Source organism: Hirundo rustica, chromosome 3 (genome assembly GCF_015227805.2).
Source record: "Hirundo rustica isolate bHirRus1 chromosome 3, bHirRus1.pri.v3, whole genome shotgun sequence".
Classification (NCBI taxonomy): domain Eukaryota; kingdom Metazoa; phylum Chordata; class Aves; order Passeriformes; family Hirundinidae; genus Hirundo; species Hirundo rustica.
Genome location: NC_053452.1, coordinates 23516045 through 23524312, shown reverse-complemented (window position 1 = coordinate 23524312; position 8268 = coordinate 23516045).

Genomic DNA, 8268 nt, shown 5'->3' with positions numbered 1-8268 from the left:
CATAGAGGACTTCTAAAGGAATGAGCCTAAATATTTCCAGGAAGAGACAGCTCTGTGTTCTGGACAAATGATTTAGAGGCCACTGAAAGGAAACCCAAACCCTCTTCCTCTCTTTCGTGAGAAGTACCTCTCTTGCAGAGTTCCTGCCTGTGCATCCTGATGAGGAGGAGACATCTTCTTGCAACAGAAGATAAAGCACCTGGCTGGCCTCAAGGGCCCACAGCTGTGTCTTCAACCTCTCTGATTTGCCAGGGTTTAGCAGCTCCTTGCCCACAGCTGACACCCTCCCAAGTGCACCAGCATGGAAGAAACAGTACCTGAGAGCCCCTAGAACTGGCAGCTCCCCCAGGCTGCAGGAAAGCCACATCCATGCACAGGTTCCCATCTCCAGTTGCTGTGTAGCTCCTGCTGGAGGGAGATGATCCTCCCCTCCTGCAGCACCAAGGCATGAAGCAGGTGTTGGATATAAATGCGTGTTGCAGGGAGGCTCAGCTACAGAAGTGAATCCGGCTGTACCTGTACTTAGGTGGAAATGTTTGAGGGGATATCTTTAATTATAGAAGGAGCAAAGAGGAGTAAAACAGAAGAGGGAAAAGAGATGACGAGGAACAGAGGGAGGGGAGACAATGAGATGGGTACCACTGGCTTACTAACCAGAATAACACAGTCAAGACCACTGTGACAGAGACACTTGCTGTCCCTTGCTGGTGACCACGCAATCAGGCATAGCCCAAGGATGCAGTACAGAGGACGTCGTTTGTCACCCCTTGTTTTGTGAGATGTGACAACAGGTAATATGCAAATGTGTCGCACTTTTCCCGAGGTTAGAGTACAGTAGATGCTCATCCCTGGCCAGACTCCTCCTGAAGTCAATGAAATAAGCCATGAATGGGATCAGAGAGGCATCAAACTGAGCTCTAGGGCTCCAAGGAAAATTTTAGCTTGTTCAGCACTGCATTTTTTGTTAAAGTACTTAATGCTTCCCTGTTGGAACCAGCTATGCCACAAGAAACACAGTAAAGATGCTAGTTTGGGTTTTCCTCGAGGATGCTGCTCCATTTTGAAGGACAAAGCCTAGAAAACTGCACAAGAGGGAGAAGATACAGAAGCCTTCCTCTTCAAGATTTGCTCAGGTTCCCTGCTCACGCAGGGAAGTTATTAAAGAGTAGGAAGTGTAAACAGAATAACACCAGAAATACATTTTCTTCCAAACCAAATTCCTCTGTAAATCAATGTGAAGGAGCAAACACAGGAGACCAAATCCAACCCCCATGTCATTGCCTTGTACAGACAGTTAAGCATCACCTTATACTGAGTGTCCATCTGACTTTCAATATATGCAAGCACAGGGCCAACTTCAAGGGAGATGTTCATGTGCATAACAGGCAGGATGAAGCTTTAAAACCACTGGTAGTTACACTTTTACTGCCAGAAGCAACATTTTAATCTAAGTATTGGCTCCTGACAAAGGCTGTATTCTGAAGTGCTCCAACATCTTTGCTCCATCTGAGTAATTGCAACTGCCTGTCTTTAATCTATTTTCAAGAATTGTTTGGATTGGTTTTTTTGTTTTTTTTTTAAAGTACAAAAGAAAATGTTTCTGTGTGTACATTCACGGCAACAGAGCTACACAGAGACATAAACTGGTGGAAGGTCCATATGTTTAGAGAATATCATATGTAATGAGAACTGCTGCATTTTTGTAAAATGTAATGGGACAGATAAGCAGCAGCTGTGGGTTACTCAAGAAGCAGCTAATTTAGCAAGCTGAATTCAAGGATATTTCCCAGATCTCCCAAACAATGAATAGCAGTGTTTTTTAAGATTACCATTATGCCTTACATCCTCCTTTGACTGGAAGCAGGGGGAGGAAGCCCCTATCTGTGCTTCTGGGGCAGAAGTAAATGATTAGTGCCTAGCTATCATATGGAGTCCCAGGGGAGCAAGGGGGTCTGGACTTGAAGGAAGGAAGGAAATTGTGTAGGATAAACAAAAAAGAGCCTCAGGAAAGCAGTTGAGATGGGCAAGACTTGGTGAAACATAGAAGAGAGAAATTAAAAAGGAAATATTGAAGGGATTGACTTGAGTTCTAACTAGTATTGAACTTTAAAACAAACACACTGACTTCAGAAACAGCATCAGAAATTTAGCAGGTTGTATTTTTATACATTTAGGTTTCCTCTAAGTCAAGATATTACTCATTTCAAATACACAAACGGAAGTTTTAAGGCTTGATTGCCCTTAGATTTCACTTTTCCAGGGATTTTACCTATCCTTCCCCCAATAAAAGAAAGAAGATACAGACAACCTGGATGGAGTCACAGCTCCATTTTGCTGTTCACTGAGGATACAGGGGTGTATCCGTCTCCTAAGGTGACCAGTTTGCCTGCAGCCACCCCACACTGTCACAGAGATCCACAGCACAGCCCACTAGACCCAGCTGCCCTCAATTCCCACTGCAGCTGGAGCCAAATCCTTCCTATTGGAGAGGGAGATACACCAGTGGACCCTCTCCAGGTTCTGTTTATTCACATATTTAAACAGATTATACACATTGCTTGGAAAAAAAAAAAATAGAAAAGGAAAAATTCAAAATGGGGTTACTTGAAAGTCTGAGATCTTAATTTGTGTGGGGAATGTCTCTGCAGTGACTGTACCAATGGCAGTTTCCAGCCATCCTTCCTCAGCTGGGAGGAGGATAGGGACTCTCTAATCTGGAATAATTTGTGGGAGGATTTACACATATAAATAAAAGCGACCAGGTCTTCTCCCAAGTAAGAGATTACCTGAGTAAATAGACTTCCTAAAGGATTTTCAGATATAGTAACTCGGTAGTAGTACACTGCAAAGGACATTGTTGCATTAAGATATATTGCATTTATCTGTTTCCTGGATCTGATATTAGAATTTCCTCTTGCTCTACTATTGAGATAACCAAAACCTCTGCCTCTGTATAAGAGAAAAATGCTTGATTTCTAAACAAATGGGATGAACTTACACAACAGAAGTATGAGGAAAATCCACTTCTCCGGGCCAAGCTCATCTGTCTGCTCCACTGGTGGAAATCAGGAGTAAATGCCTAAAACTCCAAAACTTGATGTGAACTCCTGGGGGTAGAGCAGAGCAGAGGCTCGTGCTTAACTGATGGAGTCATTCCCACAAGCCCAGCTTTAGAAATTCATTATAGCAACAGGCTCAAGCCAACCCTTTTGCTTAGTTACACAGAGAAGGGTTTGCTCCTGGTGAAATGAATGTTAAAACCACTGAGTGGCTTATGTAACATAGCATTGGGCCTCCAAAGTTTTCTGTGGCAGAGGAGCGCATCTGGAGTCAGCAAAAGGCTATCTTGGGCTAAGGACTTTGCTCTTTGCCATAAAACTGCTACGTGTGCAAGTCTAGGTGTAACTCTGCTTCTAGAATCACAGCTGAAGTGAGAGAACACAGCTAAAAGTTTGGGAACTACTTGAAATACATACATTTTTAAGGACACACTTTTTTCTTCTTAAAAGTTTTTGAGCAGACCCTTTATATTTAGTGGTGCACATACACCCTGCTCTCATATCAGAATGTGGTTCCCAGAGCAGCTCATTCCTTTGCACAAGGACAAAAGCCCAGCCCATCAGCAAGAGGAGCTGGAGTTTATTCAGGAGTCCATAGGAAACAGCTGTTGCTTTCAACGCAGCCTCTCCTTTATCTCCTTTATTGTTTCTTCATGTCTCAGCTCATACTAGCCACTGTGAGCAGGTCAGGAATATGCACTCCAAAAAGCTCCTCAGAAGCTGATGGAACTCAGCCCAGTGCCAGTAGGACTGAGGAGCTGGGTTTTATATTATTCAATTCCCAGGTGGTGACAGAGGCAAATTCCTGACTTCATTAGTTAATAGTGCAGACAACAGCCAGGCCTCTGCCCTGGATTTTTGCAGAGGGGGGCCAACGTTCAGTGAGTAGCATGAAAGAAACCAAATGCAGCAAGCCGAAAATGGAGGGTGCCCTTGGATATTTCTCCCCTTCTCTCGGAGTTTGTTGACAATTCCTTTGTACTGCAAAGGATGTTTACTCCCCCTCTCTTCTGTAATGATGTAGTGAGTAGGACTGTGCTTACAAACCTGCAAATGTTTATCTGTGAAGACTGTGCTGTGGTGTAATGGCATGCAGAAGTGGTCCAGAGCCTAAATAGACCAGAGCTATTTTCTGCAGAGGAGCAGGGAGTGGTGACCCCAGTATATTTGCTGGAAGTTTGCTACCAGGCAGGGGGAAAGACGGCAGTAATGAGCCCCGTGTGAAGAACAGGAAAAGACAAGGCAAGGCTCCCACGTCCTCCTTCTAACTGCCTTCCTTTGTCTCTGTTTCCCAGTCAAAACGTGGGTGTAATTGTTCAGGCATAGCATGAGGCTTTAAAGACTCACAGTGGATACGGCAGAGCGGGAGGACAGCATGATGTCAGCAAGAAGTGAGTTATTCTCCTCAGCAGTGAAAGAATTAGTGAGCTAGAAATCTAGGGATGGCAGGACTTTAGTCCAAACTGGAGAGAACATTTCAGTTCACCAGATTGGCAGGAGACAGAGGGACGACCCCACGCCTCCCCTTGCAGAAAGGCTTTCCTGAGTCACAAATCCAGAGCTGTATGGGTCATTCCCACACCCTTGAAAGCTCTGCAACACCCAAAGCAGTGTCCCCACAGCGAGAGAAACAAGGGTTTGCTACTTGGAAGGGGAGAGGAGAGGTGAATGCCTGCTTGTGAGCAGACCTCGTTTCATTTAACAGCAGATGACAGTGCCACTTATTTTCACAAACAGCTGTTTAACATAAGGAAGCATCGTGAATAGAGAACAGCAGATAAGGCATAAATTATGCAGCTGTCTCAAGGATGTGGCTCCTACTCGACTTTAAAAGGCAGGCCAGATGTCTTCAGATACCGTCGGCTGCTGCGAGTCGGTGTCGCAAAACCTTTCAAGCTCAGCTAACTCAAGTCACAATGTGCACTTGATTTCCTTGGCTGAAGGGGGAACTTCCCGAGCTGTGAGCAGGATCTACGCACAGCTGAAAATACCGTGGGAATGACTCAGTTCCTTGGAGCTTGCGTGGGAGGCAAAGGCAGAACTGTGGGTGGCTTCAAAGTGTTAAACAGCCTTTTAAATTCAGGCCCGGTTTCTCAGAGCAATAAGGAAACAGAGATATTCACCCAGTCTGGGTTTAGTTTATTGTCTTGGGTCAGCCTTGAGAAAATTGCTCTCTGATAGTAACAGCCACTTCCCAGGAACACAGATCCACTTGCTCCCAAGGCAGCTCAGCTCCAGATGTAATTCTGTGGAGTTTAACAGCAACCCACTTAGTCCCTTCACCCACAGCAAGGCAGCAGCAGCTGACCATTCTCTCTCAACATCTGCCTCCAAGGTGAGGCAGAGCCCCAGCGGCTCCAGGTCAGGCATTTCTCTGTCCATCTCTGCTCCCTGCATTTTCCCCCTTTTGCCTGGGCTGCCTGGGACGATAACTCCTCCAACACAGGCATTCCAGGTGCCCAGTCCCTGTGAAGACAGAGAGCTGCTTCAATCTTTCCAGTTCTGTATTGGCAGGGAGTTTCCTCACCCTGCAATCTATCATTTCACCTCTGGTGCCAAGGACTTTGGGATGTGGTCCTACCCACAACTGGTTTGCACATATAAGGGAAAGGGGATGCTGTGGTTAAATTACCTGGTGCATTGGAAATTCAGGCCCCATCCAATTACCTCCTGCCAACTGTTTGCCATTCAGCCTGGTTCTCCTATAGTGCAACTGGAGTCTGGTCAGCTCTAAAGAGGATTTATTGCTTTTACTGGATCAGGCTCACCCTTCCATTTAAGTGGATTAATGTGGGTTAGCTCCACACAGCATTAGCCAAGTCAACAGAAAGTTCCCTACTACTGGCAATGTTGTTGTTTTTTCTCTGTCACCATGAATTTTAATGGTCTTTTTGTGCAAGAGCAGCTTTGCAGATTCTTAGACTCCTGCTTTCTGAATTAGATGATTTGGCATGTGAAGAATGCAATGAATATTTAAACCTGTAGTTTGGCATAGCCTCCACAGAGCAGCTGGAAACCTAGTCCTGGTCTTTTGGGGACCAGCCAGCAACGATGCAAAACCCCAAGCCTGGAGGAACAGCATGGGGAGCTTGTGAGGTTACATAAATCTTTGGTGCTCAACCAAAATCACTCTAACCCTACCATTCTTCAGATTCTTTAAATGAACCTCAGGATTCATATGGAGGAGCTGTATGCGGGTGGAGCTGTGGGTTATTTGACAGATGACACAGTCATATTTTATTCACGTGACAGTAACTGCTGGGGGCTGTTATTTACCACTGGAACCAGGGTCCGCAGTGCAGCAGATGGCGTGCGACCATGTGGCAACCAGCTCTGCCTGGAAGATCTCACAGTCAAACCAGAGTAGACAAAAAGATCAAAAAGGAAGGCAACCTTCTTTTGCCCTCCTTGCACACATGGGTGAACCAGGGGCTCGTACACACATTCAAGCAGCCACCAGCTCAGGGTTTACTGTAACCCCTTTGTGCCCAGCTTAGCCCACGGCGAAATCAAGGCAAATGGACTCAGCTTTATTGGCTGTAAAAGGATGCCCGGTTCAGGAACCACCGCCAGAAATCCTCCATCATCCGCTCGAACACACAAGGATAGATGCTGGAATTCAGCCAAGACAACGTGGCTTTCATCTTCTACATGAAAGGGGGCTCCCTTTGACATTTCAAGGCCCACTTTTTTAGGAGCTCTTATGCAAACTTCAGCTCACGTGAGCTCCAACAATACGTTGGTGCGAGCACGACCAAAACTTTCAGGGCAAGCAAAGTTTCTGTGTGCTCTGCAACGTGGGAACAATCCCATGGGCTGGACAACTCCAACAGCATCAGTTTGCAAGCACCAGCCATAAAGGTTGGCAGTGGGAATAAATTTCTGATCTCAGCATCCCCTGAGCTGTGGTTTCAGTAGAGATACCAGCATGGAAAGATGCACATTTCTCCAGAAGTTGTTGCTGCTCTCTGTCTCTGTGAGGCCTTCTGGAAATCCCAGATCTAAATATTGGAGGTTCTGTGCTATTTAACTTGCGAAGCCGTCCTGTAGCCAGTGGCCTTCTTCACACACGATTATATTTAGAAGGCTCCATAGGCTGGTATGTCATTATCTCAGTGTGTTAATTGATTAAGTCTGGCCTACATACAGCCGGCTGGAGTATCCTCTTTTGGGTTGTTATTATTAGCAAGAGCCAGACATTTTAAGCCTTTTGGAGTGCAGGAATCTCTCTCATCATGCAAGCAGAAGCCCAGAGAAGTCTCTTGGAATCACTGGCTTTCCAGCTACAATAATTTAGGTGGAAAAATACTCATATTGATGCACAAGAAAGTAGTAAAAAAAGGTGAAAGCAGACTTCAATCTGACAACAACAACAACAAATCATCCATCTACAGTCCTTCAAAGATGCAGCCAACACTCGCCGCTGAATTAACAAATTCTGAAGCAGACCCTCTAGCAGCAAGAGTCAGACTGAAAAAACCCGGGGCATTACTTGACAGATTTCTTTGCCCTGATTGGGAAAACATGTCACTTCCCTCCTAGATATCATTGTTAAAACAAGTATTCCACAAGCGATGTAATAAACGGGGCTTGGTTTCTAAAGGATGTGTCTGAGCACAACTGGCTGTTTAAGTGAGAGGTGTGGTGTGAAAGCAAAACTGCTCTTGTGGGGTGGCTGTTTAGTGTCCAGCAGGGCAGGACTGCCAGCTGAGTTTATCCACAGGTGAGGCACTCGTAACAAGGGTTTTCCCACACTGTTTACCCAGTGTCTAATCAGGGATGAGCTCAGCAAGAGTACTAAGAGCTCTCTGTTTTACACAGCTGCCTATTTTTATGAAGCCCGTAGGAAATGAATGTCTAGGAGACCACAGCTTGGTTTTCCCTGGACATGTGGCTCAAGAAACATTACTGGAGCAATGGACAGGACAAGCAGAAGATTAATGGTGCAAATAGAAATTGGTACGAAACCAAGCCGAAGATGAATTTGTGCGTGTCCTTTTACTCCAAGCTGTAATTAAATTCAATGAGGCACAGAGCCTGAAGACCCACATCTTAGAGAGCCCTGGACCTACTATTTTCAGTGATCTGTGGCCTGGTTTCCGGAGATGCTGTTCGTCTGTACTGCATGTTGAAGCAATTAAAATTCACCAAACGACCAAATTAGATCAAATTAAATTTAGAGTTCTCACTCAAATTAGAGGTCTCACAT